Source organism: Aphelocoma coerulescens, chromosome 1 (genome assembly GCF_041296385.1).
Source record: "Aphelocoma coerulescens isolate FSJ_1873_10779 chromosome 1, UR_Acoe_1.0, whole genome shotgun sequence".
Classification (NCBI taxonomy): domain Eukaryota; kingdom Metazoa; phylum Chordata; class Aves; order Passeriformes; family Corvidae; genus Aphelocoma; species Aphelocoma coerulescens.
Window position 1 is genome coordinate 58,903,447 of NC_091013.1, and position 23,896 is coordinate 58,927,342.

General features: G+C 37.6%; 1 protein-coding gene across 2 annotated transcripts in view; it reads right to left on the minus strand.

Annotated features, from left to right (window-relative positions):
- The window catches only part of TDRD3 (tudor domain containing 3), an 89,645-nt gene that overhangs the window by 51,764 nt on the left and 13,985 nt on the right, over positions 1–23,896 (minus strand). Inside the window, exon 2 of one of the 2 annotated variants that reach the window (XM_069009450.1) lies at positions 2,980–3,098. The exons of the other annotated variant lie outside the window; for it this stretch is intronic. The gene's annotated coding sequence lies outside the window, so the exon portion shown is untranslated. The remainder of the gene's footprint in view (positions 1–2,979; positions 3,099–23,896) is intronic. 2 annotated transcript variants of the gene reach the window in all.

A 23,896-nucleotide genomic window follows, 5' to 3' on the forward strand; every position in this document is an offset into this window, starting at 1 on the left:
TGAGCTTCAGTACTATGATATGTGAAGATTTATGCAACTCCTGTGCATTAGCAGATCTCATTAGCTGGAGTCAGAAGGTAAAGCAGAACAGCATTCCCACTCCGTGCCAGGGGAAACAGATACATCCAACAGACTATCCTGCTCTCGAGGCTTCAACTGTGGCTTAATTACACCAACAGACTTCCTAGAAAGAGCAGTATCATAAACTTTACAAGTTTACCTTCTGCCATCTTCAGCATAAAACTGAACATAAGTTGAACAGCAGGGGCTGGGGGGAGTACAAAATCCATAAACTGAGTTTTCAACTGTTGGCTAAGTTATGGAAGGATTCTTCCTCTTCTGCTCCAAATGTAAATGAAGTCATTTTTCCTTCTACTGAAGCTGGAGGGAGACTGCAGTTCTCTTACAGAGTTACTTAAGAGTTACCAAGCACTTCAACATAAGCTACTACCATTTTCCAGCAAGAAAAAACTATTTTTAAGGAATGAGTGAACAAGAACCTGACCTACAATTAAACTTTCTCTATATAGGACAAGATTAATTCTGCTATTACAAAAATCACTGCTGAGTCATGTTTTACTTTCTCACCTCAACGTGAATACTGAATCACAGCTGTCAAAATAGCACTCTGGTTTAGTTAAATTTTCAGTTTGTAACTTTTCAGGTATAAATTTCTATATGAATTCTCAGTTTAGTTTGTCTCATTATTTAGAAGAGCTTTTAAGACAGAATGATAAAGAGAAACTCACTGGAGAAGACCACTAATTTGGACTTGTGATAATTTAAGCAACAGCAAATTTAAGCAACTTAGCAAAAACATTGCCCATCTGACCGAAATCTCTGACAACCTCAGAGACACCAATCATGAAATACCACTGGGGGCATCTGGTAGGTTGATTTAAGCAAACATCAAAGCTTTTTAGCAAAAAACTTTTGTTTGACTTGGTTATTATAAAAGTTTTCGAAAAAGCAAAATCTGTGAATATCAATGTCGGGGGATATTTTATAGTTTGGGGGTGGTTGGTTTGATTTTTATAGATGCTTATTACATGAAAGTATAAATTAGTTAAATGCAAAAGATCAAGATCAAAATTACTTTCAAGAAAAAAAGAGCAAATCAACGATTCTGTCAGCAGAATTTTGCTGAAGAACTTCAACAGAGAAAAAAAGAGCTTTCCAGTAGTGTGTCAAGTACTGTTTCTGTGTAAAAGGATGCAAAACTATAGATTTAGTAAGAAATGGTCAGAAATTAGCCAGGAAGCAAATTGCAACCAGGAAACCCTGTGCACCAGAATTACCCAAAGCACAGATTTCTCCTGCTTTAACAGAAGCTTGAAAACAGTGTTTCAAGCTTTAGGTATCAAGTCTTTTCCACTTTGCCCTAATACCATTACTATCCAGACTACTTCACATAGCAATGAGTACTCCAAACATGTTTAGATTTTCTTAGCAACCTTAAGAAACTTATTTTAAATAAATTATTTTATCTTCTCCTGTTTGTACAGTCTCATATAAGAACTATCTAAGTTTTAGCATTGAGTATTTCCTGCTACAGGCCCACTAATTATTTAAGAAAATAAAAATAAGTATTTTTATTAAATTTATTTTTAAATGAATGTATTTATACAGAAAAACATACTACCTCACTCAAGTATGAAAAGGGAGTTACAATAGACAAAGCTACCTCTTCAGATGGCATAATCCTTCCCCCCATAACATACGGATTATTAAGTCTGAGCTTTTTCCAGACTCCGAAGGAAACCAGGCCCCCTATTCTATCTGTTCTTAGTGAGGGCATGCAATATGCTGAAGGTAGGACCTTTGCAGCATAAGGCCATTTAATTATTTGTTCTCTGTATTAGATCAAGGAAGGAAAAAAGAAATCTGACCCTGAACAAAACCAAAACCAGTAAAAATCTCCTCTGGAGTCAAAGAGAACAGCCCTGCAGCTCTGTGTCTCTATTATACTCACTCGAGTGCCTCACATCATCGGCATTACCTGTTCTGCCCATTTTGCAAAATACCATGACCTTAGTTAACAAAAGGTGACTTACAGTGTGATCCTAATACATTAATCCAACACATTTCCTATTGCCAAGTGGTAGGAAGCAAGCCACCCATGAACCAGAGCACACTGCTGGAAGTGGGTATAAGTCCCCCAATTCCCAAGATCTACCTGTCAGTGCTGTACAAGCAGTGTCTGTCAATTCTTGCTCTCCACACCTCCATTCCAAGCCGTCCCCACCAACTTCCCTTTATAAATCAAGGAGACGGTGGGAATAACCTGGCACAGAAATGCTGCTGCCAAAATCAAGAAACTTCCCTTTTTTCCTTCTGTAAACAAACATTTCAGAATTAAGCGCTTTTGCTTAATGTGAAGAAGCAAATAAATAAAAGGTACAATAAATGGGTGAGAAGTAGAGTGAGCAGCAGCCAAGCTCCACAGAGCTCTTCAAGAAGTCCAAAGCAAGCCAGTGGCTGACCACTGACATCTTCTAATGACAGCAATGATACAATTTACTTCCCAAAACCAAAAAAACCCCAACAACACACACAGCCCCACAACATAACCCTCCTCTATGAGGGCTGGTAACCAGACTAACATACACTGAAAGCACCTTTAGTTTCCAAGAAATAAAGTACTCACTAGACTTCTTTCTTATACATGTTTTAAAACAAACTTAAAAGTTACATGCTGAAGTCATGAAAACAACTGCATTGATTTCAAGGGAATTTTAGTTAGTAGTGCTGCAGGAGTCACACAGGGATTCTGTGGCATTGGAATATTAATACGAATTAGAAGAAAAAAGAAATAAAATCACAGTTTACAACCAAATGGGCATAAAGCTTCTACAAATGGTTGAGATGGTTATTTGTGAAGCATTCTCAAGAGAAAGGAAATGAGAAGAGAAAGGAAAATAAATGTTTCTACAGCAATTCTTTTGCATTACGCTTGCTAAAACCTGAGGGATATCTCACCTATTCCTTCCCCCACTCCAGCTCCATTCATCTGAGACATGAAGCAGTACAATCCTCTTAGCAACAGCTTTTGTCAGAAAAACATCTCCTGTAAAGTACCTGCATTCCTTCAAATACACCTTCAAATGAAACATTAAAACAAAACCATTAGTAATGAATCAGCATTTTCTACATGAACAACTCACACATAAATCCAATTCTGCAATTTTTCTGTCAAAATGTTCTCAACAAGCTTTTATGAAAAAAAGATTTCAGTAATTCTTCCTTTGTAATACACAGAAAAACATATTACATCAGTGACAGGCAGAGCTGGTTTCTCACTGCTCCTTCATATCAAGTATAACATCAATTTAATAACCCACTTTTGCACATTATAGGCGTGCACATTCTCCTTTTCAGTGCTTCCCACTACTATGGGATATAACCATAGTACCAATCTTGCCTGTGCCTCTACTTATCTCGCTTTATGTTCTGCTTTACTTCATAAAGAACAAATTACACCTGATGTGGCCTGAACAGACAGATTTCTGTGCTGCTACTCTATTACCTACGTCTGAAACACTGAAGAAATTGGCAGTATCAAAGCAAGATGCATTTTTGTCTACTCTATACTGCTGGATCAAACACTTCATCTGCAGACATTCACGCACGCGTATACACACACACACACACACACACACACACACACACAAATGTTTTAAATGAGAGCCTTATTCTCTAATTAAATCCACCAGGTAAACAACTCCCCTAATAATATTTATTTTTCATGGGCAGCTTTCTTGAAAAGCTTTTTTTCTCTCATTGTAATTAACAGTTCATGCACAAACAAAATCTCAAATCTTCCATCCTTTTTCTGTCTCATAATTTTTCCATAAATCCTCTGTAATTTTCTTCTACCATCTCTAGAATTAACATCTTATTAAGTAGAAGCTTTCTTTAAAGAAAGAATAAGGAAAACTAAAATTAATAAATATGTTCTATAAAATCTACACATTCCAGATTCCCAACTCTTCCCAGAATCACTGTGATTTTAGCAGCAAACACAAACTGTGCCACTTCTAATTCAATGCCAGCCACACAAATCAATGTTTGAATTTTATAGTAAATTTTATGTAGCTATTCACCGTGTTTATGCAAAAATCGGAATGTTCCTTACATTTCTTTGCTAAAGAAGCAGATTTATACAATCGTGCCATAAAAAGGCAAGGTTTTCAAAGGAAAAAAAATCGTAGAAAACTTTCAAATTTTTCTTACTTGATAACACCTCAATAGAAGAGAGAACGCTTGAACCAATTAAGCAAAGAACATCTTAAAAGACCGCAGTAGTACAAGACCACCACTGGGTGACAGTGTTGTTCCATAATAGAAAAACTGTACCTCTGTAGCAGCTATTTTAAAAACTTGGGAGTTCTCTTAATAGGGCTTCAAAATGTTTTGCTGAATTTCAGTTGTATAAAGGAATTACATACAATGTTAGAAAATTCACTGACGGGCTATCCACAAGAGCTGTTTAAAAAAGAAAAACCAAACCACATTTTAAGACATTATTATCCAAACATGAAAATCAAATTTTCAATGAAGTTTTTCCACATCCTTTAACCTGTGTAACCATTACTGGGAAGCGACTGACACTGTTTTTCCATTCAACTTCTGAGCTTTAAGTTTAAAGAACTAAATGGGCAAAATTAGGACAAAATTAAAATTGCCTTTATCCACAAGGCAAACATCTGCAAGAAATGACAAACCTAAATTCAAGTGGCATTCTTGGCAATTTTACTGTGAGTATTCTCACACGAAGAAATGTGTTTTCTTTTTGCAACTGCATTTAAAGATTTACTTCCTACATCTTGTTCTTGTCTTGGACATTTGGTGTATCTTCCTCTGCATTTTGCACATACATCAATGATTATTGCTATAAACTGTATTTTTGTTTTCCTATCACTTTTTCAATTTGTTAACAACACTTTGAACTCTGACCTGAGCACTCACAGCCTTGCAGTTTTAAAGAGCTTTATCTCATGTTTGAGCTTAGCACTTCAGCCAGGTTTTTAATGATAGCATCAAATCAAGCATGACCTAGAAGATGTTTTCATATAGCCTCAGATTTTGACAGTGAACCATCTGCAGACATTCTTCCTAGTACAGTCAAACTAGTTTTATAATTGCCTTACAGGAACTCAATCTAAACTGTTTCCCTATTTCACTCCTTAAAGATGCTAACTCAAAATGTTAAAATAACAGAATGGATTGTATTGTATCACTATTAAAAACCCACTAAGTTTAAAGTGGATTTATGCTAGCAAAAGCCTATTTGAGCCATCCAGAAAGTACACTGAGAAATACAGAATTTTGGTTACAACTCAGTAAGCACTTAGATGACGAGACACCAAGGTATTTAAGTCTCTCTTTAAAATATTACTGACATTTCTAAAGCTGGTGCACAGCCACTACATCATCTTGATTCCCCAGGCAGTTAAACTTGCATCCCAGCTACCTAACTTTTCACTCCTGGGGATACACCACTTCCTTAAGTGCAGTCTCGAACCCAAGCCAAGCTGAAAGCCCAGAAAGGAACTCATAAAATATCCATTCACAAGCTCATGTTCTCAGATGTTTAGCTGAAAAAACTTAAGGCCTAAACCTCTCTCAGATGTCTGTGACACTTGACTTTTAATGAAAACACGAACTAAGAAGGTCATTGTATTTTTAGAACAAACAAAAAAGGTTGGGGGATTTTTTTTTACATTACATAATAAAATCAGAATGACTGTCATTACTGCCCCCACCTTTTTTTTTTAGTGTGAGAAAGCAAATCCAAGTTAATTAGTGCTAAAATCTACTTTGACAGTAAAATCCTGACGTATGGAAAGCACAGCAAACATTCCGTGCCAAGGAAAAGGAGAAAAACCAAAATGAAAACAAAATCCAGAAGTTCAGTGTTTAAACAATGCATTAGCTTCTTCCTGGGTTACTTCTATCTGAAACTTTCAGTAGAAATGGGATAAAGACCAATAATTTAGGAGCACTACAGTCCTAAACATAAGCAATATCAAACACCAAATATTATTTCACTGCATAAACAACATTAGTCCAGCAGCTGACAGTGAGGCCCAACATGAGCACCCAATGTGCTGCTCCTTCAGGAACCTCCTGTTCCTTGCCCAGCCTACTCCATCTTGATGGGGAGCCATTTCCTTGCCACTTCCTACCAACACTAGAGAGGCAAAGGGCCCAGATGGAACTGCTCTCCCTAACAAGGAGCATTTTCCCTCTCTCCTAGAGTAACAATGGAGAGGAGAACTGCCTTATCCCTGCGTCAGTAGGTCCTGAGACAGGATTTGGTGCTAAGGAGGTTTCTGCTTGGTGTCAGAGGCAGAGGGCACCCCAGCAATCCCTCAATGGCTTCAAAGTTGTATTTCTATTATGATTTTTTAGTCACCTTTACCATGTCAGCCTCTTATCCATTTCCAAAAGACAACGACTATTGTCATACAAAAGCTTGAGTAAACAGTGATAGTTTTAGAATTAAGCTTTAATATGTTTGACATGCAAAGAGAACTGTAAGTCTATTATTAGGTTAGCCTGACAGTCAGTCATTCTCACAGCTCCCTAGATCCACATACCACTCTTCTCTTTTTAATTACTGGAACGTGTATTATTTTGGGGATTTTGCCCCTCCACTCTCTCTGAAATTACTCTGTTCCAAACATGAAGTATCAGAAGCAAGTTTTCAGCATACTCTTCATCAAGTTCTTGCACACAGAACATGAATTTTAAGACATTTTAACAGCTGAATTAGTGAGTTCTTTACAGTCACACCTCCCATAGTGTGATACATAGTGTGATGTGTGCTCTTTTTAAGTCTATTTTCTTCTATAAAATTCCTACTGCTGGGAATACTTAGAGTATGAGACTGGCAGCACATCTTTAACAAGTATTTCACAACAAAAAAAAATAAAAACTTGGTTCTTGAACAAAACATAAAGCTTGTTTACTTTACAACTACATTACACATCTCTAATAACACCACCATCAAAAACCTTACATTCTCCACTTGCTCTTTCCCAAATGCAATATACTTCATTCACCAAATGCTTTATCTAAGCTATGTAAACAAAACTAAAAACCAGAATCAAGCTTCCTTTATAATTTCCGTTCCCAACAGAAGAATACTAAATAATCACTTGCAAAGCCCTGAACCAGAGTCAGAAATCTTGGAAACTGGAGAATGTCTCACCACACAGGTCTACAAGAAGCTGGTTTCAGGACACCTACAGTTCTTCTACAAGCAGACAACTGGGCAAGGGAGAAATGCACGTAGAAAAGCCTGTCTTGAGCTGACAGGAAACTACTAAGCAGGGCACTCTCTGAAAGGGCTGCACAGACGATGAATTTACTTTCAAAAAGCTCAAATTAGATGAACTTCTCTGAGTGCTGTAATGTTCATCTCTTCATTGGCATCTCTAAACAAGGTGAGAAATTACTGATGGTCAGGAAAAAAGCTACAAATTAAGATCTCAAATCTGCATGTGGTAGGTTTTTAAAAACTGTACTGCTGCAATTTTAGGTCTTATTTGTGATATAGTTTTAAACTGCACTAGCAGCACTATGAGTATATGCAAAGGTAGCTACTCTCAAAGGCTTACGTAAGTAAAGAGCCATTACATTTTCCACCTTAAAACAATTGCAAAAACTACTGATAAATACTCTAACAGGTAATTTACATTCAAAATGTATCTGACAAAGTATAAATTTTTCATAATAAAGATGACACAATCCAAAGCTCTTATTAGGAAGTGGGGAATGAAGGAGATTGAAAGGATGAAAGCAAACAGAATTTCCCCCAGTTAGAAGATAAAATCACCAGCTGCTTAGCATCAGTCTAGAAGGAACTTTTTCCCACCTCACTCATGACTTTATTTCCACTTCTTGAGCCCTGCATTAACACAGCAGACACAGAGCATAACTTCCTCTGCTGGAAGTAACCAACCAAGTTCCATAATGCAGCCATAATCATCAATCACATCGAAACGCAGGCACAGGAGTTACTTCTTTCACCAGCGTGTATGTAAGACGAGGAGTGCCCGAGTCAAACTGAGAATGCTATTCTGCTTCAGGGGCTACACACTCTTTTTATGGTGGGGATTAAAAAGGTATATAGCTCTTGCTTCACTATACAGTTACATACAGAATCTTTGAGAGAATGAGTTGGTTAACCAAGCTCAAGAAAACCATTAAGAGCCCAGGACAAATCAGAAACTTTAAGAATAATAAAAAATTATATTTAAACGGTAAGGAATTATTATTTCATGATGAAATAAACATGGTTTCAGGTTTTTGTGACTTCCCAGAGAACTTTATTCAAAGGCTGATTGTTACTGATGGCTTAGACAAAACAGTAAAGAGGTAGTGAATTTTATATTTAAAACCAAAATATTAAAGGACATTTTTCAAAGGAAAAAGGGAGGTTAATTATATATATATTAACTATATATATAATTATATATATATAACAAAAAAAAGAAGTCAAAAGAAAGACTGAACAAGATATTCTGGAGGATTAATTTGATAAAAGTTAATAATAAAGACATTTCAAAGCAGATAGAAGAATCCTGACAGGTGACAAGGATGACAAATGACTGAGTGGCAAAAAGATTGATAAATAAAAGTTATACTATGCAAGTTGGTTTTCTTTGGGGTTTTGGTTGGTTTTGTTTTTAGTTGTTTCTAAATCTCTATAGAGATTTTGAAGTTTTCTAAACTAAAGTTCTTGTTCAGATACATATCTAAGAAAGTTTCTCAAACTGGTATTAGAATATAAAAGGCCTTAGAATATATACAGCAGTGACAGCAAACCCCACTGGGCTCAGCAAGTATCCACCCAACAGCTCTACAGGAGCCAAAATCTAGAACTGCTGACATGTTTTAAATGAACACCTCTACCAGAAGAATGGAAAACAATAAAACATCAGACATGAAGATCACATGAAATCCTAGGAGTTACATAGACCCTTATGAGTAAACTCATATAAGCTATAACAAAGACTAGAATTTGTAGCCTCGTGAGAACCTTGTGAGCTTTAGAGGGAAGACAGTTTTTCTGGCACATATCCCACCCAAGATGTCCCACCCAAAGCTATTAGACTTCTCTGAAAAATTAAGAGAATGCTCTGAAAGATGAAGAGAATGAGTGGAGAGCAGAAGGATGCAAGGAGGAGGGCAGGAAAGTCTTGTTGAAATAGTTTTGGCAAGACCCTTCACCAAAAGTTCTTAAAGGAAATGAACTAAGGCACAAGAAGAAAGAAGAATCCTTTCTCACATACTAAAACATGGGAAGGGTATGAACACAATGGTCTCTCTTCTAGAGGATTAGTTAACACTGGATATATTCCACTGGTTTGCACAGAACACCACAAATTTTAAGGCAAAGGACTGGATACCAAGGTGGTAACTGGTGATGATTATACAGTTCTAGATGACACCAAAATCTATAGCTTACTGCTCTCTGTGACCATAGGATAAGGTGTCAGCTGAATTTCAACATTAATAAACACAAACCACTGCACATTGAGAAGAAAAAAACCCTCACACAATGTGCACAGTCCTGAGCTCTAATTTAGTTATCATTAATGAAAAATATGTAGTCATTCTGGACAGTAAGCCATGGCTCAGTAGCAGTCCAAATCACAAAGAATACTAGGATCTGTTTTGAAAATAATACAAGACACAACATTATAAAACAAAGCAAATAAAATAATTACTAAGTAACAGCATTCCTGTATGTAACTTTCTGTTATAAAATTTCAAGATGCTTAATTTTTAACACAGACTTCCACCATGTGTCACACTGTGCAGCACAGATTCTCCTGACTAGTTGCAGAACTTCCATCCATGGACTTCTTCCAAGATGTAGCTAAGCAAAGCTACAGCTGACCTAATCTAGAGTCCTTCTTGGAGTACAAGCTTTAATTAGGACAACTTTCAGAGATTTCTTAGAATCAAACTTCCTGTTATTTCAAGAACTCAATGCAATCTGCAACTCTACCTTGAAGATATTACATATTCACACATTACATTTTAATATGCAAAAACATAGGCTTAGTTTTTAAAATCCTGAAGTTATGCTGCCCTTAGTTAACACACTTTATTCTTACTTCCATGCTGGCTTTATATATGTACATTTATTTTTATTTCCACAGGTTTACAATCAACTGGAATTATGGCACAATTCCATAGATGTGTAGTCAGCCCTCCAGGCCAGTGTTGTGTTTGTATGCTTTTTCATACCTTAGATCAAAAGCTATTTAGCTTCTATAAATTGATTTGGCAATCCTTTGGCAAATAACTTAATTAACATATACATTCTACATTTAATTACAAGAGAAATATAAAGTCTGTTGCTAATACTGGTAAAGAGAGACAAAGATACCAAATCCCTGTTCAGAATACATTTAACACTCCATGTGGTAAGCTTTCCATCCTTCTGAGAGCATGAAGTGTTGTTTGCACTGCTGCTTCAGCATAGGTTCAATTCATATGCTTTCAAATGTTACAATTCTTTTCTAGTGTTCCAGCTCACTAATCTCTATAAGACATACAGCAAACAGCTGATACCTGTGTGGCCTCTGTCTAACCAGGCTGATTATATGACAGATTAGAGTCCTCAGCTTCTTACAAAAAGCCAGACAAGAATTAACTAAGACCAGCTCTCAGTGTACACAACACAACCAATGAATAGTGATTTACTGTACAGCAACTTAGCACGTATTTTGATCAACTAATGAATTGGGAAGCCATTGAGAATCAGTAATGCCTCCAATACCAAACCAGATCTGTAAGAAACTATCACATAGTTAAATGTACGAAAATGAGTCTGTTACCAATATTGATTTCTTCCCCTCCCCCAGAAGAGTCCCAATTACAAGTTCTAAGTATTGTAAAAACCACTTTTAAGAATATGAATGCAATTTTGCAATTGATATTTAGAGATTTTAGTTGGCTGGATCTTTTAAGGTGATTTTGCTCAATCCCTGGCAGGAACACAGCAATTCATTGCAGTCTACCAATACCATCAGTAATCCCAAATTAAGATCCCACCACCACTTAATTAACCAAATGATAGAAGTCTGCAGTTTGATGACACACAGCACTCCAAACATCACCATCTCTGATGTCTCTAATTAAATGTCAGCACTGAAAAACTTGAAAAACAAGTTCATCCACACAAACTATTCTCTTACTCACTCTTACAGGCACAAAAAAAAAGGCAAGATTAGAATTAGGATGCAGAGAAAGATGACAGAAAGGCTATTGAGTAATTAAGTATTACTAGCAGTAGCCTGATGACATAAAAATTACCAAAAAGCCCTCTTGATTGGGCATAAAAGCATACAATTAAGGCATTCTCTTGCTGTCAGATTCTGGGTTGCATTTTCATAAGCACAGACTTGTCAATACATAGTTCCAGAACAACCTTGGTTATTTCATTTTTTAATGAATTTAGTACCGTTTCTCTTTTCCTCCCACACTCAAACTGATGTTACTGCCTTCTAAATTCATGTAATTTATAACTGGTTTTCCAGCTTATAAAATGAAGGTAAATACAGCAATTATAGTGTTTATGCTAAATTATTATTACAAGGTAGACAGTGAGGCTGTGATGCTTCTGGCATTCCACTGCATAGAAAAGCCAAGTCTACCATCAGATAACAATTAGTTCTCTGCCAAAACAAAAGGAAACATTTAAAAATTTGAAACATGAAAGCATGGCAGGAAAAAGTAAATTCCATTACCAAATCAAAATTCAGACAAAGGAAAAGCAGCTCCAACATAAACACATCCATGAGTTAATCACTGTTTTTCATTTCTATTTCTTTCCCTTTTCTATCTTCCTCTTCCCCATGGATCTACACAGTTCTTATTCTTAAACTGCAATACTTCAGAAAAAAGAAAGTTGATCTTATATAATAATATACAAGGAGGTATGCAAGATACCAGGCCTTTATGACCAAGATATGACCTGACAGCTTTCAAATGGGTAGTTCACAATACTCTCAGAGAGAAGATCCACAACATAAATACATTTCCCTGAAAGTACACCATTCTCTATGTCACTGCAGTATTATTACACTCTTAGACAAAGAATTTATGTTCTAGCCTTGAAGTCCTATAGCAATTGATCTACTCAATGCTATTTTTATTTTCAGAATTGGACACACATTATTCACACAAGCAAAATAAATTTATCCAAAGGTACTTTGTAGAAGAAGATGCAGAATAGGTACAGAAATCAGGTGCACATTCCTGGGCCACACCTCAAGCATTACTGCCCTTCAAGTATTACAGATACCTAAAAGAAGAGATTACAGTTTTTAAATATTTAAAGACTTGAATTTCTTAAGCTTCTCTTTTTCACCCAACTCTTTTAGCCTTTCCCTAGAAGGTCATGTTGTTTTCTAGTTCTCTACTTAGACTTCTTTTTCTCTCTTCCCTTCTCCCCACCCACACAGCTTCCATGCAGTGCTGTACCCAAACTGGACATCAGCTCCAGCTAATACCTTACAGCACTGACCAAGGTGAAAGAACCTTCTCAGGTATCTTACAAACACCATAACTAACAACCAGGACATCTGCTTTTTATATGCTGTTCAAGAGCATGATACTGCATCATACTTCCTGTGGTATATAACAAAATACAAAAAAAGAAACCTCGAAATATTTTCCTGCAGAATTGCTTCTCATAAACCCCTATGATATGCAGGTGACTACTCCTACTTACACCCACAAAAAAATCTGCATTAAGCCTATTGAAATACATTTGTTTCCCTTCTATTCTAGACCCTTTTGAAAGTTAATTTTGAATTCCAAAGACTTGCTGCTGAAGTGCTTGCAACCCTTCAGGTTAGACATTGTCTCATACTGTAAGTAATCCCCCATCTTACAAGCAACTGTGTCTGCTGTATATAAACTACATTTTCTCTTAAGTACCTAAAAAAAAAAAAACCCAAAGCTTCATTAAATAAACAAGACAGCATTGCTTTTTTCCTTGTCAAGACTTGTCATGCCTTGTCTCTTAAATTTCTGTTTGCGGTTGCTTGTCATCCTATTATGTTTGTCTATAAAAACACTGAAAATTATTAAAACTGTTTACAGAACACCATGTTAGCATGAGTGTTTTAAGATTCTCATTTTTACAGGGAAAAAAACTAAAGGAGCAGTAACAATAGCTAAAGCCCACGAATCTTTTCTCACAGTGTTCTTCTGCTGCCACATTTACAGAAGTGTGAAGAGTGAATCATTCAATTTTACATAAAGCAAAAAGCAGGCATTTTGGAAGTAATCTTGTTATCCAACTACAGGCACAAAATTTTAAACTAATCCTAGATGGAGATAATGCAGATGAATAGATCAAAGACACAAAATGAGAAAGGAAGAGTACTTCATAGAACAAGAACCGTGTCTTAACCTGTTCCCTGTGATGCTTCTTTAATATAAGGGGACATAAAGAATTATCTGCTGGAAACAAAAGCCTGTATCTCACCCCTACTTAATGTAAGTTTAGAGAAAGGAAAAAACCAAAATCACAACACAAAATATTCGCCAAGTTGTGCCCCAAAAGATTTGTCCTAGGTTCAGATTTTGGAGAACACCAGTCATTTGAACTTTCCCTTTGTGCTAATTGCTAACAGCTGGACCTTTACTCTATGTTAAGTGCTGGCATTCAAGTATGGCATCTCAAGTTTCACTGATGTCAGCTTGCAGTGCCAGTGTTTACAGTCCTCTCCTCATATGACGTCCCAGATCACAGGTCACAACATCTTTCACTTGTGTGTTACCACTCATGTCACATGCCAGATGAAAGTGAACAGACAGGAACCATAATTTGTTCCTGCACATGACACTGTCTCAGTGGCAGACACCTTACTGATACTTCCATATTCAATGACTCCGTTACGTGGAATCTTAAGGTGAAAAAAGGATTTACTTTCTACAAGGGTAGTTTCTCACAGACATTGCCTCACAGTAGGGAAGCCTCTCAGCAACAACTGCTAGAGGCTTTAATTGCATACTTTGCATGCAAGCTATCGAATACAGGCAGAGTATTCCTATAAATAGACCAGATTTATTCCCCAGAGACAGCACGTGTTGATTTGAGATGGGTTACAAAGGTTAACCTACACATGATTTGGCATCAGGACTTGGATGTGGTCTGTTCTTGTAGCGGGACGGCAGCCAAGTAGCTGCTGGCAGCATCTTACAGCAAAATTTTTGCTATGACTAATTCAGGTGACTGTACCAGTACAATAGAGAAGAATGAATCTATCCTTCCCAGGGAAAAAAAAAAAGGAAACTGTCTATCTGTAGTAGTGAAATTCAGGGCAAAGATTATCTGGAACCTCTCAGTAGCAGTCCCAATCCTTTCTATAGAGACGTGGTATGCTTTTGCCATCAAAAGAGCAGCTTGCAGGTAGTTCAAGCAGCTACAACCACCTTCAGCTACAAAAGGTGAATCCATTCCTTTCCTTCATTAAACAAAGCAATATATTAGTGCAATAAAAATACCTTAGCTTGTACAAACACCTCCATAAGCTTGTTAGGCAATTCAGCACCATTTCCCCAATCCTAGTCCCTGCAAACTCCCAGGAGGTGCCTGCTTTTAACCGGAAGTACAGGGGTTTCACAACCGTCTTAAATACATTTGTCAGGCTTTTTAATCAAGATTTATGAAATATGGCAGTTCTAGCCCGCCCTCTTGCAACCCATGAAGAAAAATGCTCACTCGTTAGTCCAAGCTGTTTTAGAGCAAAGGTCTGTTCTGATTCTCATCCTACTAAAACAGCAAGGGTACAAACTAAACACAAATTCATTTTCAGCATACTTCAACAGTTTTGCATTGCTGGAGATATGTGGCTGTATACTAATATTCATCTCCTTAGCTAAGTAGAAGATAACATCATGCTGTGGCAGAGTATCCCAATTTTACCCACAGATGCAGCATCCATGAAGATTTATCACTCTATAAAGCCAAGACACACTAAGCATTGAAGTAGTCACATCTGAGAGGCTCAACATATAGAGCAAAACTTTCTAGACAAAACTAAGCTAGTACATCACAGAAGGAATTCAAGCAGTAAACAAGCAAAACTCCCAGACATCAAGAAAAACCTTTTTCATGAATCAAATAACACACCTCAAAATCTCAGGCATGATCTTTCAGGAAAGAGTGTCCCTTCTTCCACATTTTCCTGCCTTTGCCTACTGGATGCTAAGTTCCCTTTCCCAACACCTCTCATATCCCCACCCAATAGATCTTAAGTTTAAAGTTTAGCTGCTGATAGAGATAATTTTATCTTTGTTTCTGCCACACATTCTCACTCCTCTCTCTGGCTAGTAGCTGCTCTGGCACAGTAATTTTTCCCCCCACTTAACTCTGATACCACAGAGGTGCTGCCATAGTCACTGATGGGCCCAGCCTTGGCCAGCAGCAGGTCTGTCCTGGAGCCAGCTGGCATTGGCTCTCCGCACATGTGGGAAGCTTCTGGCAGCTTCTTACAGAAGCCACCCCTGTAGCCCCCGCTACCAAAACCTTGACCCACAAACCCAATCTGTCATGCTCTAAGTCTAAACACAAAAGAATGCTAACATGCTTTTTACAAATAAAAAAAGCCTATCTTTGCAAAAAGTGTTGTTTTCTTCATATAAATAAGTAGTTTTCAATGTTTTCTACTTTAAAAATAAATGTATTTACCAGCTAAAGGTAATCAACAAGTCATGCAAAGAAATTGTAGTTCAGACTGAAGATTTTAGCTGCCCCAGGGAGTAGCGGAGTATTCAGAAGTTACAGTAGCATGCCAAAAATTAAGGTACTCCAGGAACAAGGACCTTGACATCTTCATGTGCTCAAGCTAAAGAGCCATCTATGGAGGTACCTAGTAGTACTATGAGACAGCACCAGCTTCCAGTTCAGATGCAGGCCAGGGCGCTGTGTGACACCTGGCAGCCCTCAGCCCATCCAGCACTAGGCACCTGCCCGTCAGGTAGCACGGCAGAGCCCTTGTGCCTGCAGGACCTGGCACTTGGCTCACACGGGCACGCTGCCCGCTCCACTCACAATGGAAAAGCAAAGCCTCTGCCACAGCTGCCATCCATAAAAGGGCGATAACAACATCTCTGCCTCACAAAAGTACTGCAGGGAAAATTGAATTTGAGGTGGGAAGCATTCAGAGACAAAAAGTGGATATTTTTATGAACAAATTTGGAGTCTTTTAAATCAACAACTAAACATTTGAAGCAACATGGTTATTATACCCTGCATTCAAAAATACTGCAAAGATCACATACACAAAACCACAGCCCTTCCTCTGTTATCTTCCTCCACATTCTCCAAGGAAATGCCAGACAGAAAAGCACATTTTTTTTATATACAGTGATATATTGCATTTGATGCTATAATTAAAAACATAATTAAAAAGCAAAACCAATTAATATTGTCCACTATGGTAAAAAAAATTAAATCACTGGACTGCATCATACATCCATCTTAACTATGGCTGACCAACCCAGAAAACAAATACTACTTTAAAAATGGCTCAGATGAAAAGGTACATTTTATGAACTACCACTGCTCCTCTGAACTGGGCCTCCAGAACCAAAAGGTGAAGCAAATAACAGGAACTCATCCAAAACTCCAGAGCTTCAAATGCACAAAGTGAGGCCTTACACTCCAAAAACAAATAAAATTTATAGAATCATTTCAGTTGGAAAAGATTTTTAAGATCATCGACTCCAACTATAAACAAAACACTGACAAGTCCACAACTAAAACATGTCCCTGAGTACCACATTTACGTATCTTTTAAAAACCTCCAGGGATGGAGACTCAACCTCTTTCCTGGGCAGCCTACTCCGAGTCTTGACCACCCTTTCTGGGAAGAAATTTTTCCTAATATCCAATCTAAACCTCCCCTGGGAACAAACTGAGGTTTTTCCTCTCATCCTACTACTCATTATTTGGGATAAGAGACTGACTCCACCTTGCTACAACCTCCTCCAGGCAGTTGTAGAGAGTGATGAGGTCTCCCCTGAGCCTCCTCTTCTCCAGGCTAAACAATCCCAGCTCTCTCAGCCACTCTTAAGACTTTTACTCCAGACCCTTCATAAGAGTCATTCCTCCTCTTTGGACACCTCCAGCATGTATACATGTATATGTAAATATTTAAATATGCATATATAAAAATATGCAGCTAAAAACAGTGAAAAGCAATCTGCAACTAACCAGCAGCATCTGAACAGTCCTGACGAGATTCAGTGACCCTCACTGCAGAGGGTAGGTTGGATATTTGAATCTGAATGAGTCACTGCCCCATTTGCAATCACCACAGCAATTTATCTTTCTTATCTTGGACACCTAGCTTAGAAAGAGATGAATGGCCTTCTGGAGGTAATTATTTCTGTAAATTTAATGGAGATATAAGAGTAACCAGCTCAACACAGGCATCTAAATTTTAGGCAATTAAATTTGGACAGAGAATTAAACTTGTGTCTACTGTTGGAGGATAACTCCAAGACTACACATTCCTGACAACAGGCATCAAGACAAGAGCACAAGATCTACATTTTGAAATGCACAGGCTAATATTTACCTACTATTTGAATGCAACTTGAATGCAAGAAAAGCTTTCAGTATAGTCAGAAAAGATAAAAAATTCTTCTGCAAAATACTGAGAATCATAACATTAGGGAAAACAAAATTCTGTCCTTATAAATAGCGAGTAAAAATATGTATATACACATTCAAGCTCTTCTGAGAATCCTAAGAAATCCCCAGTTTCCTGAATGCCAAAGAAAAAGTCCTTCTTAGGAGGAACTAAACTTGTGTTTCCTCCTCTTTCCTCTAATAGGAAGACAGAAACAGGTACCACAGTCACAGTCTTGTAGAGGATTTACACACCTTTGCTATGCATTTTGCCTAACTGCACATACACCTGGTATCTCCTCTGAAGTTTGGTTAATGGCCAGATGCAATTCCTGATCTCTGTGCTAACAACTGCAATCACAAAATTGACTGTAAAGACTCCCACCTCACAAAACTGCACAACAGCATGCATCCACGTACCCTTGACATGAATTAAATTCATACATTCTGCTCCTGATTCTGAAATTTTTATTGGGTCTGAATTAACTCCAGCTCCATCTTCTATAGGTAAATGACACTATATCATCAAAACTTATATAACAATAACTGTAAGTGTATTCATAGCTCCACCTATTTTAGCAGTGAGGTGAGATGGGGTAATTTGTGAGCAAGCCTTGGGATATAGTGTGGTGTTCTACAGGCACTAAGGTTTGAGATGTTCTCCTCCAGCCATGTGCAGCACTTACACACTGCAGCTTTCCCTTGACCAAAAACATCTCTTTAAACTCCTCCTACAACTGAAAACTGCGAGCTTTGGTACACATAAATGCAAAGGACACTGATAAAAAATGGTGACAAAAGAGATATAAGGGTGAAGAATAAAGGTATGAGAAAATGACTAAGTAAACTTTTCTCTGCTTTTTTTTTTTTTTTAACATTACTTCAACTAAGACCATTCATTTTTCTGCACTCTGATGTTCTTTCAGCAGTATTCAGAAAGGATATCCAGAAAAAATGGAGCAACACGAGGCATGTCTTTACTGTCATGAACAAGTAACTAGGTATGACAGCCATTTTGTCAGATAACTAGCTGCTTTTTTAAAATGCTCTTCCTTTTTCTCTTTTTGCTTTAGGGTTATTTGACTGGATCTAATATGTTAGCACATGTGAATACATTGTAAGAGGAGACCCATGTTCTTGTTATCTGTTCAGCGTACTGCTGATTAACTGAAAGTCCTAATTACCAGCAACTCTGCCATCCGTCATTAATACACACCCCCACCCCTGCTCAACTACTTCAGGTTCTGTTTTCCTTACAAGCTTTACAGATAGTTAAATTCCAGTCTACTTCCATCTGAAGTATTAAGAGCTAAACACCTTAGTACACACCTGCTCTTGATCTCTGACAGCTGAGGGAGGTGTTAGAGAGCAAAAGTAATGCATCAGAATAGACGGAGAAGTTAAATTCACAACTCCTGCATTCTGATTTCCAGGAAGAAGACACTACAACTAACTTGGAGTTAGGACAAGTTATGGTGCCTCATTGTAAGAGTGAGGAAGAAGTAAAATTTTTAAAATAATGCTCAGGACCATCATCTTCCTTATTCTGAATAAATCAAGATAAGTTCAGCTGAATCTATGAAGACAGTCCCCTTCAAAAATTATTCTCTCCTGTACTGCAGGATAATTATCTGCCAATAACCATACATGTTCTATAAAATAAATCATAAGAGAACATCATCCCTCTCAGCCATTTTTATTTTGGACAAATTCTGATAAAATCCTTTCTGCACCTGCTGAAATTTTATCTACGTCAATATTTCAAGAAACGGTCACTTTCAATCTGTCTTGAATGAAGAGCTTAGCTTCTGCTTCTAAAAGCATGAAGGGATTTAAAAACATTTTATCACAGCTGCACATTGTCCTAGCAAAGAATAAGTGCAGTGGATAATTGTACAACAAATAACATCATGCACAAAAATTAGAACCCATCTTAGAGCACTGCAAAAACATATCACTCTCCACAATTAAAGGGCTAGGTACCCGACCCTTTGTCACTTCCGTCTCTTGAACTTGCTCTAAGTGCTAAAATACACAGAAAGGGAAAAAAAACCCAAACAAACAAACCCACAGAGTGACTCACTAAACCTAAGGGGTAATTTGCCTGAGATCCTGAGGTAACTCTAAAGAAAGTTTGATTATATATAAAATGGGGAATGGCATCAAAGAAGAATGACTATTCACAAGAGTGTATATTACAGATTCACAAAGCACAGGAGGCAGAATACAAGTTTCAAATCCCCAGGGCCTGAGCTGGTATCCATTTTACCTAGATTGAAACACTCCAGCTGCTAAACTAACAAGCATAAGGCAGAGACAGGCACTTTTGCCAAATTTCTCTTCCCTCCTTTTGTACTCAGTACTTAGAAAAAGCAAACACTTCACAGATTAAATAGATAAACCATTTCACATGAAGCCTAGTTTCTTCATTTTTGTTTTAGTGACCAAATCCAAAAGTTTTTAAAATGCAGTTCAATTACTCTTAGAAAAACAATGTTTATATATCATGCAGTCTGTCCAGCAGCCATGTCACATAGATGAATTCTAATCACGCAGGCCAATTTTAGCCAAATTTGACAAAGAAACAGAGGTCTCAAAGACGACTAAGTTTCCCCTAAGTTTCACAGAAATCAGCTGCCTGGTAGAAGCAAGACATACAAATTAGCAGTTGCATTGTGGAAAAAGGAAACAGAACTTGGCTGTCATCCATCTCCAGCAGCAGCAATCAACTGGTCAATTGAAGCACTCGCCTAGCTCCAAACCAGCCATAACACAGGCTGGTGCTTGCCAAATGCGGAGGGACGTGAGAGGAAGCCAAATGTGTTCTGGAGTAGGACAGGCCACATGAAGGAAATGAAGGCATGATAGTACACAGGCACTGGGCAGCACCAAGGGCAGTGCAGCAGTCCCTTCACAGGAGTCAAAGGGGAAAGCTTGCAATAATTAGTTTAGTATTAGGAGCTTGAAGACAACCACACTTTCAGATTGCCACAGCTCTGAAAAGCTTATTTTCAACTTGTTTTTCATTTCATCAATGGGGCAAAGTAATCATATGATGCTATGACTCAAAACTGGACTATTTACTTTCTTTAATACAAGAGTTTTAAAGTTTATGCTCTAATATTCTGATAAGAAATAATAAAATCAAGTCTGTGCCACAACATTTAGGAAGCAATATTAAGCTAAAAAGTACATATTTAAAAAGTACATAAATATACATCTGCATCCTGTAGAAAAATATAATTCCCAGTATATGATGGGGCAGGCAGGCAGGCAGGCAAGCAAGAACCAGCAGAGATAAGACGTCTCAAGCAATAACCACCTCTCAGCTGAGAAGTAGGAACTGATGACACCCTCCATCTGCCAAACAGTAAAACAGGTGTATCATCTTCACAGAGAAAGACAGCATGATAAAGCTAAACTTTTTCATTCTGCATAGGAACATACCCACATCCAGTCACCAATTCTCACAGAACTGTGCAAGCTAAGTCCTACCTCTTGTAACTGCAAATGACTGTTGGCACTCTTACACTCAACTCTTCTACCCAAAATCACAAGTACATGATGGGCTAAAAGGCACCATGCAAAGGCCACACACCTGCAATTTTGAAACTTTCATGTAATTTACCATGCACTGTATTTATCTTAATAAGCTGGTAATTAACTTTTTTTTGAGGGGTAGAGGTTGAATAGTACCATATCTGCATCACATCACATTTTCTCAGCCATGAGGTACTCTCCTCTATAATGACAGACTGAATACGTATCTCCCTTCATCTTCCTCTTTCTCTTTGTCCTCATCTGCTTTTCCTAAACTCACCCTCCTGTCTGCCCTTCTCTTTGTTACATAACAGTAACAAAGCAGATCAAAAACACAGAACACCTTTCTTTTAAAGACTAACTAGAACAACCAGGTTTCTTCACCATGAAAAAGACCAAAAAGGGTATTTACTATATCCATATAGTTGCAAGTTACATTAAAGAGATAAAAAGGGATTGGCTACATACTGTCCCTAAGTTTGAAAGTGGAAAATTGAGCAAACTTAGGAAAAGGGTGTTTCATACAGCATATGAAGTTGTTATTCACTATTCTGTGGCTGCTAAAATTTAACGTAGGTTCAAGAAACAACTGCACAGATCCATGCAAAAGAAGTTCATCAAAAGTTTACTAGAAAGAAAACATCTAGCTGAGGAAGTTGCTGAAAAAAACCCAATACTTAAAAAGCTGGTGAAACCTTCTGAGACATCATCTCTGCACATTTGTCACACTCTGGGGCTTTTCTACAAACATAAGTAATTGCACTTGATTAGAGACAGTTCTGGGACAGAAACTTTGATTGATACAGTAAAGGACAGCTGAAGACCATCCCCTGTAGAGACTAAACAAGGGAAGTTGTGCACGAACTGAATGATTTAAGCTTCTTGGACCTGTAGCAAAGTCAACTCAAAATACCACTTCCGCTTAAAATGAAGAGATCTTTTGTGCTGGTCTCCACACACTCCAGTGTAGAAATTAGAGAAATCAGAGGTTTAGGTAGCAGCCAGACAAAAAAAAGTCCTTCTAGTAATGGTTCTTATAAAGTACTTACTTTCTACATAATACATATGTTCTATAATGAAGTAGTACATTACCTTTCTTTTTCCTACATATCAGCATAGCTTGTGCTGGCATAAGCATGTCAAAATATTAACATAACCACACTACAGCACTACAGTTTAAAAGAGATGCACAACTTTTCATCAAAAAGCAAGTAACAGAAATCATTTTTGGTTTGGTTTGGGTTTTTTTTTTTGTGAGGGGGGAGAGTATAGAGGATGACATGCTAGTAAAAATTTAACAATGCAAGATGTACCACCACAGCAATTCCTTGGCCAAAAGGAACACCCCAGAGCTCAACAGTAAGAGCCAAGCCATACTCCTCCTTCCAACCACTGACATCAAGAAGTAGCTGAACAGAAAGCAGCTCTGTGGGTTCATGGTGTAGAACAACTTGAACACAAACCCATGTCCCCATACAGTGGTAAAGTCTAAGGACATGCTGGGCTTCAACAATAAGACTGTAGTCAGCAAATCAAAAAACGTCATTATTTCTCTCCTCACAGCACAAAGCCATTTCTAAAGTATTGTGTCCAGTTTCAGGGGTCCCCATTATGAGGGAACACCCACAAACTGAAGACAGGCCACTGAGATGTTTTGGGGGCTACAGCCCATGTTCATAGGAGACACCGAGAGCACCAATGTTCATCCCAAGGAAGAGCAGATGAAAGAAGGAAGTTGTTGTGCTGCCCCACCATCTGAATATGGCTTAAGGAAACAAAGCCAATTCTGAGTGCTGTGAAGTGAAATGAGAAAGTTCAAGAAACACAGGCTAAAACATGGAAAAACTCAAATGGACATAAGAGAGAGAAAAATTTTCCCCAAGAGTGGCTAAACTATAGCAGGCCACCTTGGAGACATTCAAAGCTCAACTAGACAAGACCTTCAGCAAGGTGACCTAGCTTCAGTTAGCTCTGCTCTGAGCAAGGGCTGGGACTAGGATGGCCTCTTCAGAATCTGGCCAAGTAACATTTTTTAAAATTATATATTGAGCAAAAAAAGCAAAACCTGGCATCTTTATAAGAATTAATTCCCAAAAATACTTTCTCAGAGGAACCTTTTCTACATTTTTTTCCCAGAAAGGATACTTAAAAGTTGGCTTATTGAGACTGGAATATGCAACATAATATTCTTACCTATAAATAACGAAAGGCTCAATCTTTAGTAGACCAAGTATAAATATGATCATTTTTAATCACCTTGTTTAGCTTATCAACTGTACTCATGAAGGAGGCTATTCATATTTCTCAATTTAAGCTGTAAAATCTTACTTTATTACCACACAAAAGCAGCACTGAAGCATAAAACTACAAAATGAAACTTAAAAACATTATTAATTGGTATTTTGTTATTAAAGCATGTCTTCCATACCAGTGTCAAAGACCTGGACTACTTCTGCTTCAAGACACTTCATATTAATGTCAGAAATAATAAAAGCTTAACATGCCCAGTGTTTGCTGACTCAAAAAGCAAGATGCTAAGCAAATACCTTCAGTTTTATTTGAAACATTTAAAACAGAATTTCATCACCAACACAAAGACACCAAGAATAGCTCCTATAGTGGGTACTGATCTTAGAGAATCAATTCAAGTGCTCTAACTAAAAAAACTTAGCTTTTCAAGAT